Source organism: Lathyrus oleraceus, chromosome 4, assembly GCF_024323335.1.
Source record: "Lathyrus oleraceus cultivar Zhongwan6 chromosome 4, CAAS_Psat_ZW6_1.0, whole genome shotgun sequence".
Taxonomy (NCBI): domain Eukaryota; kingdom Viridiplantae; phylum Streptophyta; class Magnoliopsida; order Fabales; family Fabaceae; genus Lathyrus; species Lathyrus oleraceus.
The window spans coordinates 474683024-474700761 of record NC_066582.1 but is presented as its reverse complement, the minus strand read 5'-3'; the positions used below and the strand labels follow the sequence as shown (position 1 = coordinate 474700761).

Sequence of the window (17738 nt, the reverse complement as noted above, 5' to 3'; positions counted from 1 at the left end):
AACACTGGTGCACCCCACGGTGACACACTCGGACGAATAAATTTCTTATCCAACAGATCTTCCAACTGACTCTTCAACTCCGTTAACTCAACAGCAGACATACGGTACGGAGCCATCGATATCGGCCTAGTACCAGGTACCAAATCCAACGAGAACTCAACTTCACGCTCTGGCGGTAATTCATTCACTTCTTCCGGAAACACATCAGGAAAATCACACACCACCGCTAGATCGCCAATCACCAGCTTATCTTTAGCCTCCAAAGTCGCTAACAGCATAAACAACTCTGCCCCATCCGCTGATACCCAATAGCCTGCTTGATCTCGGGACGCAACCCGTTCTCAAACTTCACACACTTTGAAAATTCCCCAGTAGCCTCGTTATAGGGAGTGTAATACTTCGACAGCTCTGTGAACTTAGCAGCATACTCAGTAACAGACCGATTGCCCTGCTTCAATTCCAAGAATTCTATCTCTTTCTTTCCTCTAACATCCTCTGGAAAATACTTCCTCAGGAATCTCTCTCTGAACACAGCCCAAGTGATCTCAGCATTCCCAGCAGTTTCCAACTCGGTGCGGGTAGCAACCCACCAATCGTCAGCTTCCTCCGACAGCATATGCGTACCGAACCTGACCTTCTGGTTATCGGCACACTCAGTTACTCTGAAGATCCTCTCTATCTCCTTCAACCACTTCTGAGCGCCATCTGGATCGTACGCTCCCTTGAACATGGGAGGATTGTTCTTCTGGAACTTACTCAACTGACGAGCAACTCCCATTCCCACAACATTCGGATTTCCTCCAAGTACTCCAGCTAGCCTACCCAGAGCCTCAGCAATCGCAGCATCGTCTCTACCTCTTCCAGCCATCTCTACTCTGAGTTAATCCAACAAGCTAAAACAGTAAGTACTGATAGGGTTACACAACACCTATCCCGTACAGGGGAAACAGAATAATTACGACTCGACACGACCGACTATGCTCTGATACCACTAATGTAACACCCTTCTAAAATACCCCAAAATATTTCAATTAAAATAACAACATATTAATCAGAGTAATTATGCCCCGAAGGGTGTCACACAATCATTTCACGGCATTCATTAATTCTATCCTGTCATGCCCATTTATTTAATCAAAATAAGATTATTTGCATAATTCGCAGCGGATACAAAATATCGACATTCAAAACATGTACCACATTACAGGTAAAGTGGATCAACAACTAAAATAAAACATAGTCAAACATCCCATCCCGATGTTACATCTACCAGAGCATGACCCACTAAGGAGACTACACTAGACTCCATAGCACTAGCTTCTATTCAACTCACTGCTCGTTACCTGAAAAATAGTTGTAAGGGTGAGTTCCTCAATCAATATAATAAGTATTATACAACAGCATGTAATGTTAAGTAATTAACACATTAACTCACCCTAATCACATCACACATTCAGTAACGGCACATCAATTCAAATATCATATTCAATACCAATACAACTCATATTCATACTCAATGTCAACACAAACACACGTATAATATTGGAATACATCCATTCATATTATACGCCATACACATATTATGCAATGAGACTCCATGCATGCGGTACCGACTATTTGTGAACATATAGTTCACCTCACCGTCCAAATCCAGGCACGGCTACCAAGTCCAACTAGTCCCACTCATTTGAGACCTAGTGACTCACTCACTAATTCCTCACCACGGGAATTAGCTACCACCCCTCAAGGGCTATGCTATGCACACTAATTCACCTAGCATGCAAACATCGACAACAATCCATAATGACTAACTCACTAATTCCTCACAATGGGAATTAGCTACCACCATAAAGGCCACAATATGCATGCTAATCACCTAGCCATGCTACATCATCAACAACAATTCAAGAATAGACATATGCTCACACTCTAAGCTATAAAACAGTCTATTCACAAGTGCACACATAACTGATACATTCACAGCATCATGCATACCATCACACATCATCAGTATATTATCACATAAGCATATCATATCATGCCACACAATCAAAAACAGTATTAGCACACTCTACTAATGCCTATACTACTCAAGACCCAACAAGACAACAACAACATTACCACGATATCACATCTGGGAGTTTAAAACGCGAAATCTGTCCTTCAAACTGATATGGCGAACGCCATTAGGCTAATGGCGAACGCCATTAGCGTTAAACGCTCTCATTCTGGAAAAACTGTCTGTCAAACTGATATGGCGAACGCCATTAGGCTAATGGCGAACGCCATTAGCGTTAAACGCTCTTATTCTGGAAAAAAAACCCAAACGGCGAACGCCGAAGGCATAATGGCGAACGTCATTTGGCTGTTATGTGCATAGATGTTAAATTTCTACGAATTCCTTTTCAATTATCGTCCAATTTCATTCATCCACTGGCTGTTATGTGCATAGATGTTAAATTTCTACGAATTCCTTTCAATTATCATCCAATTTCATTCATCCACTATTTCACAATTTCATCATACATCAATCTAATCAGAGATAAAACATTGGTTATCACTACCCAGTACATATTATCATATAATACCCTTTAACCGATGATAAACCCCCCTTACCTGAATAATCCGGCGAATCTCACGCTTCAAGCTCTTCTCTTCTCCAACCTTCTTCCTCTTGCTCTGCCTTTGCCCTTTTCCTCTTTCACGATCGTTTTCTCTGTTTTTCACGTAAAAAACCTTTTTACTCCAAAATGGGACTTTTTCCTTAATTCCAACTTATATATATTTCCAATAAATAATTATCCCAATAATTATTATTCCAAAATAATAGTAATAATAATCCAAAATTCCAATTATTCAATTAAATTAATAAAAAAAAATATTAATTTAAATTAAATAATTATCTTATTTTAATTGGGGTGTTACAAAGTACATCACTCAGCCTAAACAACCAAAAACTGCACAACAACAGTTCAGAAAAATCACAAATCTGCCCATACGCGTATTGCCTATGCCCATACGCGTATTGCCCAAACCTGACCAAGTCCATACGCGTACTGCCCACTCTCATACGCGTATTTGCGCATTTCCTCGCTCAACTCATACGCGTATTACCTGTCTCATACGCGTATGCTACGCGTAACAATCTCCCATTACGCGTACCAACAGAGACCAATTTACGTTCAAAATATCATCTTTTTCACCCATACGCGTAAGGCCTCCTCCATACGCGTACCAGCCATCTCATACGCGTATTGCCTAGTGCCATACGCGTATGACCAGAAACCAGAATTCCCAGATCTGCTATGGCTTTCTCTGCTACGAGATCCATCCAATTCAACCTTCTACAATCAAATTTTTACACGCAATTCATTCATCTCATCTAACACGAATCATACACTTTCGATTTCACAAATTTCTAACCTTTCTACCTCTAATTCCTACGAATTTCTTCAATTTTAACTCAAATTCCGTTCATCCCAAAAGTTCACAAATTCATCATACATCATTCAATCAGAGGCAATTCAATGGTTTCTCACTACCCATCACATATTATCCCATAATACCCATTAAACGATGATAAACCCCCCTTACCTGAGTTAATCCGGCAGCCTCCGAGCTCCAAGCTTTTCCTTCCTTCAACCTTCGTTCTCTGGCTTTTTGCCCTTTCTGCCTCTTTTCCCTTTTCACGTGAAAATAACCTTTTTACCAAAAATGGGATTTTTCTAAATTCCAACTTATATATTTTCCAGATTATATTATTATTCCAATAATAATAATAATTCAATAATTCCAAAATAATAATAATAATAATAATAATCCAATTATCTAATTAAATTAATAAATCTATTATTAACTTAATTTAAATAATGATCATATTATTATCGGGGTGTTACAACTCTCCCCCACTAAAAGAGTTTTCGTCCTCGAAAACATACCTCAAGCGAACAACTCTGGGTAAGACTTCTTCATCTTACTCTCCAGTTCCCAAGTCACATTGCCACCTGCTGGTCCACCCCAAGCTACCTTCACCAAGGCAATCTCTTTACCCCGCAACTGCTTCAACTCTCGATCCTCGATCCTCATAGGTGATGTTTCAACAGTCAGGTTATCTCTCACCTGTACATCATCGACTTGGACTACATGCGACGGATCATGAATGTACCTCCTCAACTGAGACACATGAAAAACCTCATGCAAATTCGCAAGCGACGGCGGTAAAGCGACACGATAGGCTACTTCCCCTATCCTCTCCAAAATCTGATAAGGACCAATAAATCGAGGTGTCAACTTCTTCGATTTCAAAGCTCGACCAACACCAGTTATCGGAGTAACACGAAGAAACACATGGTCTCCCTCTTGAAACTCAAGTGACTTCCTTCTCTTATCGTGATAACTCTTCTGACGACTCTGAGCAATTCTCATCTTCTCCTGAATCATCTTAATCTTTTCTGTAGTCTGTTGAACAATCTCCGGTCCAACCACAGCACTCTCACCGGACTCATACCAACATAAAGGTGTCCGACATCTCCTACCATACAAAGCTTCAAACGGTGCCATACCAACGCTCGAATGAAAACTATTGTTGTAGGTAAACTCAACCAAAGGTAAATAACTATCCCAAGCACCTCCCTTTTCCAAAACACAAGCTCTCAAAAGATCCTCTAATGACTGAATCGTCCTCTCAGTCTGACCATCAGTCTGCGGATGATATGCAGAACTCAATCTCAGCTTAGTTCCCAAAGCCTTCTGCAAACCCTCCCAGAACTTCGATGTAAATCTAGGATCTCTGTCCGAAACAATACTAGACGGAATACCATGCAAACTTACAATCTTCTCAATATACAACTCAGCCAATCTCTCTAACAAATAATCCATTCTGATCGGAATGAAATGAGCCGATTTTGTCAATCTGTCAACGATCACCCAAATAGCTTCAAAATTCTTACTTGTCCTCGGTAACCCAGAAACAAAATCCATACTGATACTATCCCACTTCCACTCTGGAATAGCCAACGGTTGCATTAGCCCAGACGGCTTCTGATGCTCAATCTTCGACTTCTGGCAAGTCAAACAGGAATAAACAAAACTCGCAATTTCTCTTTTCATTCCCGGCCACCAAAATAACTTTTTCAAGTCATGATACATCTTCGTAGCCCCAGGATGAATACTCAGGCCACTACGATGTCCTTCCTCCAGAATACTCTTCTTAAGTTCGGTAACATCCGGAATACACACCCGATTACCAAATTTCAAAACACCATTCTCATCAACTCTGAATTCACCACCTTGGCCTTGATCCACTAAAGTCAACTTATCAACCAAAAGCATATCGGATTTCTGACCCTCTCTAATCTCATCCAAAATATTACTCGTTAACTTCAACATTCCCAATTTAACACTATTGTGAGTACTCTCACACACCAAACTCAAATCTCTAAACTGCTCAATTAAATCCAATTCCTTAACCATTAACATAGACATATGCAATGATTTCCGACTCAATGCATCAGCCACTACGTTTGCTTTACCCGGATGGTAATTCAAACCAAAGTCATAATCCTTCAGAAACTCTAACCATCTCCTCTGTCTCATATTCAGCTCTTTCTGATCAAACAAATACCTTAAACTTTTATGGTCACTGAAAACCTCAAATCTTGACCCATACAGGTAATGCCTCCATAATTTCAGAACAAAAACCACAGCTGCCAACTCTAAATCGTGTGTCGGATAGTTCCTCTCATGAACCCTCAGCTGTCTCGAAGCATAAGCTATAACCTGCTTATTCTGCATCAACACACCACCCAAACCCAACAATGAAGCATCACAGTAAACCTCAAATGATTCTGACGAACTCGGTAATATCAGAATAGGAGCAGTAGTCAACCTTCTCTTTAACTCTTGGAAACCTTCTTCACACTTTGAGTCCCAAACAAATGCTTGCCCCTTTCTAGTCAACATCGTCAACGGTAACGCCAACTTAGAAAATCCCTCAATGAACTTCCTATAATAACCTGCAAGTCCAAGAAAACTTCGAATCTCAGTAACAGACTTCGGAGCTTCCCACTTAGATACCGCTTCTATCTTAGAAGGATCAACAGCAACACCACCTCTTGAAATCACATGACCAAGAAAACTAACCTCTTCTAACCAAAATTCACACTTTGACAGTTTAGCAAATAACTTCTTTTCTCGTAGAACTCCTAAAACCACTCTCAAATGCTCAGCATGCTCTTCTTCAGATTTCGAATACACCAAAATGTCATCAATAAACACCACAACAAACTGATCTAGGTACGGATGGAAAATCCTATTCATATACTCCATAAATACTCCAGGCGCATTAGTCACACCAAAAGGCATTACAGAATACTCATAATGTCCATACCTTGTTCTAAAAGCAGTCTTCTAAATATCCTCAGTTTTCACACGTATCTGATGATATCCCGACCTCAAATCTATTTTGCTGAACTCACTCGCACCAACCAACTGATCCATCAAATCATCAATCCTCGGCAAAGGATACCGATTCTTGATCGTCACTTTATTCAGTTGCCTGTAGTCCACACACAACCTCATAGTACCTTCTTTCTTCTTAACCAATAACACTGGTGCACCCCACGGTGACACACTCGGACGAATAAATTTCTTATCCAATAGATCTTCCAACTGACTCTTCAATTCAGTTAACTCAACAGCAGACATACGGTACGGAGCCATCGATATCGGACTAGTACCAGGTATCAAATCAATCGAGAACTCAACTTCACGCTCTGGTGGCAATTCATTCACTTCTTCAGGAAACACATCAGGAAAATCACACACCACTGCTAGATCGCCAATCACCAGTTTATCTTTAGCCTCCAAAGTCGCTAACAGCATAAACAACTCTGCCCCATCTGCTACTTCCTCATTCACCTGCCTCGCTGATAGAAACAAACTCTTTCCTTCTTCAATCTCAGGAAAAATCACAGTCTTATCAAAACAGTTAATAGAAACTCAGTTAAACACCAACCAGTTCATTCCCAAGATAACATCAATCTGCACTAGTGGAAGACACACAAGGTCTATCCCAAAGTCTCTACCAAAAATACTCAAAGGACAATTCAAACAAACTGAAGTAGTAGTCACTGAACCCTTCGCAGGAGTATCAATTACCATACCTCCACACATCTCAGATATCTCTAACTTAAGTTTCACAGCACAATCCAAAGATATAAAGGAATGAGTCGCACCGGTGTCAATAATAGCTACAAGAGGAAAGCCATTAATATAACACGTACCTCGGATCAAACGATCATCTGCAGAAGTCTCAGAACCCGATAAAGCAAAGACCTTGCCTCCCGACTGATTCTCTTTCTTCGGCTTAGGACACTGTAGACTGATATGACCCAACTCTCCACAGTTGAAACAAGTCACAGTCTTCAACCGGCAGTCTGCAGCCAAGTGACCACCTTTTCCACACTTGAAACACTTCTTCTCCGCACTGGTACACTCATGGATACGATGTCCAGCCTGACCACATCTGTAACACTTAGCGGGAGCACTAGAGTCTCCCCCACTAGGCCTCTTCATCCCACTCTGCCTCTGGAAACCTTTGCCAGCTGCATACGGTTTTCCACGATCATTCTGGTTCTTGCCTTTCCTATCAACCCTTTGCTGATAGCTCTCTGCTCTGGCTTTGGAATCCTGTTCAAAAATCCTGCAACAGTCAACCAAGTCAGAAAACACTCTGATCCGCTGATATCCAATAGCCTGTTTGATCTCGGGACGCAGCCCGTTCTCAAACTTCACACACTTTGAAAATTCTCCAGCAGCCTCATTATAGGGAGTATAATACTTTGACAGCTCTGTGAACTTAGCAGCATACTCAGTAACAGACCGATTGCCCTGCTTCAATTCTAAGAACTCTATCTCTTTCCTTCGTCTAACATCCTCTGGAAAATACTTCCTCAGGAATCTCTCTCTGAACACAGCCCAAGTGATCTCAGCATTCCCAGCAGTTTCCAACTCAGTGCGGTTAGCAACCCACCAATCATCAGCTTCCTCTGACAGCATATGCGTGCCGAACCTGACCTTCTGGTTATCGGCACACTCAGTTACTCGGAAGATCCTCTCGATCTCCTTCAACCACTTCTGAGCACCATCTGGATCGTATGCTCCCTTGAACATTGGAGGATTGTTCTTCTGGAACTCACTCAGTTGACGAGCAGCTCCCATTCCCACAACATTCGGATTCCCTCCAAGTACTCCAGCTAGCATACCCAGAGCCTCAGCAATCGCAGCATCATCTCTACCTCTTCCAGCCATCTCTATTCTGAAAACCCAACAAGCTAAAACAATAAGTACTAATAGGGTTACACAACACCTATCCCGTACAGGGGAAACAAAATAATTACGACTCGACTCGACCGACTATGCTCTGATACCACTAATGTAACACCCTTCTAAAATACCCCAATAATTTAATTAAATATCAAAATATAACATCAGAGTAATTATGCCCTTTAAGGGTGTCACACAATATTCCACACTTTTCAACAATATAACGGTCATGCTCTTTTATTAATTCCAAACATAAACATTTGCATAAAACACAGCGGATGTAAATTTCATCAATCATGTAAAACATTACATGTAAAATGGTTCTCAACCAACAATAAACATTTAAAACAAGTTAAAATAACTCATCCCGATGTTACATCTATCAGAGCACGACCCACTAAGGAGACTACACTAGACTCCAAGCATTAACTTCTACTCAACTCACTGCTCGTTACCTGAAAAACAGTTGTAAGGGTGAGTTCCTCAATCGATATAATAAGTATTATAAAATATTATGTCATGTTAAGTAATCTAACACACTTCATCACCCTAATCCAAACATATATTCAGTAACAGCACATCAACTCAACAGAATACTCAACACCAACACAAACACACGTATAATACTGGAATACATCCATTCATATTATACACCATACATATATTATGCAATGAGACTCCATGCATGCGGTACCGACTATGTTGTGAACATATAGTTCAACCTCACCGTCCAAATCCAGGCCCGGCTACCAAGCTCACTAGTCCCACTCATTTGAGACATAGTGACTCACTCACTAATTCCTCACCATGGGAATTAGCTACCACCCCAAATGGGCCATGCTATGCACGCTAATCACCTAGCATGCAAACATCAACAACAGTCCAAAAATGACTAACATCACTAATTCCTCACCATGGGAATTAGCTACCACCATAAAGGCCACATACGCATGCTAATCACCTAGCAATGCAACATCAACAACAATTCAAGAATAGACACATGCTCACACTCTAAGCCATAGAATAGTCTATTCACAAATGCATACATTCACAACATCATGTATACCATCACATATCATCAACAAAAGCATCTCATATCATGCCACATAATCAATCATAGTATTAGTACACTCTACTAATACCTATACTACTCAAAACAACGGGAAATGATCCCTACAACATCATACCTCAGCTAAGTACATCACTCAGCCTAAACAACCAAAAACTGCACAACAACAGTTCAGAAAAATCACAAATCTGCCCATACGCGTATTGCCTATGCCCATACGCGTATTGCCCAAACCTGACCAAGTCCATACGCGTACTGCCCACTCTCATACGCGTATTTGCGCATTTCCTCGCTCAACTCATACGCGTATTACCTGTCTCATACGCGTATGCTACGCGTAACAATCTCCCATTACGCGTACCAACAGAGACCAATTTACGTTCAAAATATCATCTTTTTCACCCATACGCGTAAGGCCTCCTCCATACGCGTACCAGCCATCTCATACGCGTATTGCCTAGTGCCATACGCGTATGACCAGAAACCAGAATTCCCAGATCTGCTATGGCTTTCTCTGCTACGAGATCCATCCAATTCAACCTTCTACAATCAAATTTTTACACGCAATTCATTCATCTCATCTAACACGAATCATACACTTTCGATTTCACAAATTTCTAACCTTTCTACCTCTAATTCCTACGAATTTCTTCAATTTTAACTCAAATTCCGTTCATCCCAAAAGTTCACAAATTCATCATACATCATTCAATCAGAGGCAATTCAATGGTTTCTCACTACCCATCACATATTATCCCATAATACCCATTAAACGATGATAAACCCCCCTTACCTGAGTTAATCCGGCAGCCTCCGAGCTCCAAGCTTTTCCTTCCTTCAACCTTCGTTCTCTGGCTTTTTGCCCTTTCTGCCTCTTTTCCCTTTTCACGTGAAAATAACCTTTTTACCAAAAATGGGATTTTTCTAAATTCCAACTTATATATTTTCCAGATTATATTATTATTCCAATAATAATAATAATTCAATAATTCCAAAATAATAATAATAATAATAATCCAATTATCTAATTAAATTAATAAATCTATTATTAACTTAATTTAAATAATGATCATATTATTATCGGAGTGTTACAGGTGTTGGTCGAGCTTTGAAGTCGAAGAAGTTGACACCTCGATTTATTGGTCCTTATCAGATTTTGGAAAGGATAGGGGAGGTAGCCTATCGTATCGCTTTACCGCCGTCGCTTGCGAATTTGCATGAGGTTTTTCATGTGTCTCAGTTGAGGAGGTACATTCATGATCCGTCGCATGTAATCCAAATAGACGATGTACAGGTGAGAGATAACCTGACTGTTGAAACATCACCTATGAGGATTGAGGATCGAGAGTTGAAGCAGTTGCAGGGTAAAGAGATTGCCTTGGTAAAGGTAGCTTGGGGAGGACCAGCAGGTGGCAATGTGACTTGGGAACTAGAGAGTAAGATGAAGGAGTCTTACCCAGAGTTGTTCGCTTGAGGTATGTTTTCGAGGACGAAAACTCTTTTAGTGGGGGAGAGTTGTAACACCCCAATAAAATGAAATAATTATTTAAATTGAGTTAATAGTATATTATTAATTTAATTAAATAATTTGATTAATATTATTGGATTATTAATATTATTATTGGAATAATATTATTGGGTTTTATTATTGGAGTATATAAGTTGGAATAATAAAAAGTCCCAATTTTTTTGGAAAAAGGGTTTTCACGTGAAAAGGAACAGAGAAACGGCTGAAAGAGAGAAAGGGCAAAGAAACAGAGCAAGGGAAGAGGAAAAACTTGAAGCTAACGGAATTGCCGGATTAACTCAGGTAAGGGGGATTTATCATCGTTTGATGGGTCTTATGGGATAGCATGTAATGGGTAGTGATAGACCTCTGATTTTGACTCTGATTGAAATGATATGTGATGAAATTGTGAAATATTGATGAACGAATTTGGATGATAATTGATGAAAATTCGTAAGAATTAGATGTAGTAAGGTTAGCAATTTGAAAGGTTGAATGTGTCTGACCTGTAATTGATAAAACGAACGAATGTGAATGAAAATTTGGACTGTGGAAGGTTGAATTGGATAGATCTCGTAGCAGAGAAAGCCATTGCAGATCTGGAAATTCTGGTTTCTGGTCATACGCGTATGGCACTAGGCAATACGCGTATGAGATGGCATGGTACGCGTATGGCACTAGGCAGTACGCGTATGAGTGGAAAAGATGATGTTTTGAACGTGAAATTGTCTCTGTTGGTACGCGTATGAGGATGTGGTACGCGTAGCATACGCGTATGAGAGTGGGCAGTACGCGTATGGACTTGGGCAGGTTTGGGCAATACGCGTATGGGCGTAGGCAACACGCGTATGGGCAGAATTGTGATTTTTCTGAACTGTTGTGGTGCAGTTTTTGGTTGTTTAGGCTGAGTGATGTACTTAGCTGAGGTATGATGTTGTAGGGATCATTTCCCGTTATTTTGAATAGTATAGGTATTAGTAGAGTGTGCTAATACTATGATTGATTATGTGGCATGATATGATATGCTTTTGTTGATGATATGTGATGGTATACATGATGATGTGAATGTATGCATTTGTGAATAGACTATTTTATGGCTTAGAGTGTGAGCATGTGTCTATTCTTGAATTGTTGTTGATGTTGCATTGCTAGGTGATTAGCATGCATATTGTGGCCTTTATGGTGGTAGCTAATTCCCATGGTGAGGAATTAGTGAGTAAATCATTTTGATTGTTGTTGTTGATGTTTGCATGCTAGGTGATTAGCGTGCATAGCATGGCCCATTTGGGGTGGTAGCTAATTCCCATGGTGAGGAATTAGTGAGTGAGTCACTATGTCTCAAATGAGTGGGACTAGTGAGCTTGGTAGCCGTACCTGGATTTGGTCGGTGAGGTTGAACTATATGTTCACAAATAGTCGGTACCGCATGCATGGAGTCTCATTGCATAATATATGTATGGCGTGTAATATGAATGGATGCATTCCAATATTACACGTGTGGTTGTGTTGGTATTGTTGTGTTGTTATTAAGTATGATGTTGGAATTGATATGCTGTTCCTGAATGGGTGTTTTGATTAGGGTGATGAAGTGTGTTGAATCACTTAACATAACATGATATTCTATAATACTTATTATATTGATTAAGGAACTCACCCTTACAACTGTTTTTCAGGTAACGAGCAGTGATTGAGTAGGAGCTAGTACTTGGAGTTTAGAAGTAGTTCCTTAGTGGGTCATGCTCTGATAGATGTAACATCGGGACGGGATGTTCTACTTGTTTTCATTGATGATTGTTGAATAAGCTTACATGTATTGTGTTGCATGTTTTGTATTGATATTGGATTTTATTCCGCTGCGAATTATGCAAATGTTCTATTTGATTAAATAAATGAGCATGACAGGATATTTTGGAACATGGTGTGAATATGTTGTGTGACACCCTTCGGGGCATAATTACTCTGATTGATATTTTTATTATTTTAATTAAATATTTGGGGTATTTTAGAAGGGTGTTACATTAACCACTATATGGCATGGTTGAAAACAAAGTATATTAAGTGTTTGGCGTCAAGGAAAATATCTCTTGGTACAAAGGCAGACTCTGATTAAATGCTCTAAAAGGGTAATGTATGGAATTCCAAGGAAGATTGTATTTGGTTTTAAGGAAAGATAGTATGTCACTGAGATGAATGGTTATGATTGAAGATAGATGATGGGTCATGAAAGATATGAGTGGATCCCTAAGGCAGGAGAAAGAATAATTATGCTCACCAAGGGTTTAAAGCCTTCTGACTACGTATTCTCATCATGCAATGAGAAATTTAGAGCTCTGTAGTTCGTGGAACTACAAAAACAAAAGAAAGAGAGACTTTTGAGTGATGAAGAATATAACTTGCACCAAATGACAATGGTAGCATGGGAATTCATAAAGATAAATGAACTTTGAACCAAAGAGTAAAGGTAACATTAATCAATATGTGGTATGGCCGAAGCATTAACCACTATATGATATAGTTGAAAACCAGGAGAATTAAGTGTTTGGTATCAAGACAAACATCTCTTGATTCACAAGGTGGACTCCGATTAAATAGTCCTAAAAGGGTATGTATGTCACCCAAATGAATATTATGGTTGATATAAAAAAATAATATATCACTATAGGGAACCAGCAGTCTGAAACAAACAGAGAAAGGTATATTGAATTCATGGAGGAATAAGCTCTGAACCGAAGACTACACTTGTATAATCCAACAAGTGAGGGGCCTAAGGCATGGTATCACTGTATTAGAATAACCAAAAACAAAGAGAATTAAGTGTTTGACATCAAGGCAAACATCTCTTGGTTCAAAGGTGGACATTGGTTATTGACCCAAAGATATACATGGAATCCAAAGGGATAAGGTTTTTGGTTCCAAAAGGATGGTATTGATTGATGAAAAGAATAAATAATTGTGCTCGCCAATGGTTCGATGCCTTGTGCCTACGTATTCTCATCATATAACGAGAAAGTTAAAGCTTTGTAGTTTGACCTATGATAGAAGAAAGACAACAATAGATTTCTAAGGAATGGGATATGATAATGAAAGATGAAGAAGACTTAGTAATCATTGGAAATAAACCACACTAAAGTCTATGACTAAAGGTGAATACGATGAGCAACCGGGTCATTCGTCCTGTACCCAAAGATATTCAGAATGAGTTAAGGAATTATCTACTCTCATTCCTTCTTTACTACTTAAGGCTCATGACATGCAATTCTCATCACAACTTTCAAGTTACTGAGAAAGAATCCTTTATGCTCCTTATGATGATGAAGACTTGTCAATCATTTAATTCGAATTCCATTAAAGTCTATGAACAAAGGAGAGTACCTTGAGCAACTGGGTCATTCGTCCCGTACCCAAGGATACTCTAGACAAGGATATGAATGTTTCATTCTCATCATTCTTTGTTACTTAAGGCTCATGGAATACAACTTGAATCATGATTGATAAGTGTTTTATAGAGGCTTCTGATTGTTGCAATGTTGCTTTCTAAAGGGAGACTTGATAGGAATTTGATTCAAATCATGCTAAAGTTTACGAATAGAGGTCAATACGATGAGCAACTGGGTCATTCATCATGTACCCAAAGATATTCATTATGAGTTAAAGAATTCTCCACTCCCACTCCTTCTCTATTGCTTAAGGCTCATGTCACACAATTTGAATCTTGACTGACAAGCTCTTGAAGAAACACGTTTGATGTGTTTTGCATGATAGTCCACTGTTTGATTTTTCTGGGATGCCTTGACTGAAAATCTAAACTTGAGGCATTGACATCCACGAAATTATAGGTACTAGTCTTACGAAGTGATCAAGGGACTTTTGACCACTTGAATAGTATGGAATTATGCACAATCAAAGGATTTAGTTAATCAAAAACTCTTTTGATTAACTTAATCAAAGGGAATGAATTTGTTGGTAATTATGTACAATATGCCTAAAGATTAGTCAATTAATCAAATGATTTACAAAACCTAAGCTAGGGGAACATACAAAGGTTAGGATCAGATTAATCAAAGAAATCAAACATCAAATATTCACATTGAAAACAATTGATTAAACTAATTAATTAAATCTAAACTAAAACCCTAATCTAAGGGAGCATGAATTTCCATAATTTTTCTAAAATCAAAGATGTCAATGTACATGGATTGAATTAATGTTGAATTAAATTCTAGCAATTAAAACCTAATTATAATAAATTAAACCTAATTAATCCTAACTAAACTAAACTAAACGAGATAAAAATTAGACAAATCCATAATTAATCTAAATCTAACCTTTAATCATGCACAAAATTATAGAAAAATCAGCAATTAAAAAATCAATAAAAAAACCAATGAAAAAGCAATGAGGCAAGGGGTGTATGGGCTCCAGAAGGGGTCTGCAAGGAAAGGCCAAGCGCAGGCCCAATTCAAGGGCCCATTCTGACTTCAATTATGGACAGGGGTGAGAGCTCACAAGGGGCGTAGGTAGTAAGCGAATTGGGCCTTGGAGCCCAAGGTCTATGACATTTGAATCAGAAAGCCCGCGTGAGGCTCCATCGCATTATCACGTGCTCAACTCCAAAGTCAAACATCCTGACTTCCCTCCATCAAGCCCAGGCCTCCTCCGCTGTGCCGGAGGTCGCCTCTGGCGGGGGCGGAGGCTTAATATCCTAAAAGATTACATCAGTGTATCCTCCTTTCCATCATGAGTCCAAAAATCACCATGAAAAAACCTAATTCAATTTATATCATATGAATCGAAGCGATGAATGGAAGAACCCTAGATCCTCTAACAAAAATTAAATGATGCCTATCGAGAGTCAGAGCCCTAGATGTTATGGCTTTGACTCTTCTCAGAGTTTCCTACATGGTGGTAACTCACTTGAAGTGAAATGATGAAGATCAAACAAAAACTCACCGGAGCAACGTGCCGGAAATGTCAGGTTATAATTCTGCAACTTTTCGTACTTTATTTTCTTTGCTTCTCCTTCTTCTAAAACCTCTTCTGCAACTGAAAAGCGCGTGCAATTTGAAAGGAAACGAGAGGTAGAGTAAAAAGAGCTCTGAGACTCAAAAATGGAGATTGAGATTTGAGAGTGATTGAGAGTGTTTCAGTGTGAAGAATCGAGATACCTGAGAGGAAAAAATCAGGGAGTTTTCAAGTTTGGTGCAGGTTTTGATTAAGGAAAAGACTCAGAGTGAAGATTCAATTTATAACCTCCCTCTTCCTAAATTCTGTTAGAGATTTGAAATGAAATATGATCGAAATTCAGTTGTAACTTTATTGAAATTAAGAAAATGGTTAGGGGTTTATTTTGATGGAAAATGGAAACAGTTATTTGGATGGAAATGCGATATGTTCTGAGTTAATCATTGGTTATTGGTTATTGGTTATGTTAATTTGTTAGAAAACAGTTAGCTCTGAAGTTGCAACTCAGTTAGACTCACGTTCTGTTAACCTTCTGTTAATGTTACTTTCAGTTCAATGTTATAAGCTTGGTTAGCAGAGTTAGTTTGAAGAGAGTTTAGTTAGTTATGGCACGATTTCTGTTGGGTAGTTGCAATGGTTGAATGGATTGTTAGTTTGTGATGCATACTATATTGAATTTCCTGCTTTGAGATGGATGTTTATGCTTTAATGTTGTGATGCATTATTGTTTGCAAAGAATGGTTGTCTAATGAACTCTGACTTGGAATTAAATTATGTGAATTTGTTATCCATGAACTGCTATTGTTATGCTAATGGGGCCTTTTTATGAATAAAATTGTTAATTGTATTGTAGTTAATTTGGAAAAGGAAAGTTGCAAAACTAATGAGGTGTTAATGTTTAGTGATTGACTTGTTAGAATTGACTAAATGACATGAATCAAGTATGCTCGTTGATTGTTTGATTGGTGAGAAAAAATATATGGTTGTTTGGCTGCATTGTTAGCTTGTTTGATGTACTTGAATGAATTGCTTTGCATAATGCATTTTGGCATGTCATGGCTATGAATAAAAGTGATTGGAATGATGAGTTTGATATGTTTGGATGTATGGTTGGTTTATGTATGCCTAGGCTATGGATTGAAATGTTAGAGCTGATTTTGGAAATGGTTGATTGGTGCAGAATTCTCACTTTGATGTGGGCATGGTGGGCAAGATAGCAAGTCATCATGCAAGGCACAAAAACAAGGTCAAGGCATGACCAAATTAGCAAAGCTTGATTAATGGAGGAAATGGTGGGCATGGAAGATGCAATGATGAAGATGTGATTAATATTATGATTTTAGGATGAACAATGTGATTGTTGACTTTGGTCAATCGATTGACCAAAAAGTCAATAGTTGACCAAAAAGTCAACATTTATAAAAAATGAAGTGTTTTGATATTTCTTTTGTAATGAACATTATACATGTTTAATAAATGAATGAATAGCCAAATGTGTGAATGAAATGTCTATGATGTAAATGTGAATCAAATTTTACTTTTTGAATGAACCTCATTTAGAACCAAACTTGATATATGAATGAATCAATCATCTTTGATCATCTGAATCATATGAATGAAATGGCCTAAGATGCATGGGTGAATCAAGAATTAAAGGCTTATAATGCCCTTATGAATCACAAACACATGGACTAAAAGATCAATACATTAATGCAATCATGAATCATGAATCAATGACCATGGACATATGCATTTGAAAGCACCAAGAGACCTAAGTAAATGGCTTAGGAATGGCTAAGTAGGATGCATATGTGGATGCTTGAACCAAGCCTTGAATTAGATGAAATCCCAATCATGTAGGCATGTAGGTTAACT

The 17738-nt window shown here is 38.7% G+C and overlaps 1 long non-coding RNA gene across 1 annotated transcript; it reads left to right on the top strand.

Annotated features, from left to right (window-relative positions):
• The first annotated feature begins 15478 nt into the window (after positions 1-15478).
• LOC127076266 (uncharacterized) lies at positions 15479-17369 on the top strand. Its single transcript, XR_007786787.1, has 2 exons — positions 15479-15876; positions 17044-17369. It is a non-coding gene; the product is annotated as an uncharacterized LOC127076266 (long non-coding RNA).
• The last annotated feature ends 369 nt before the right edge of the window (positions 17370-17738 follow it).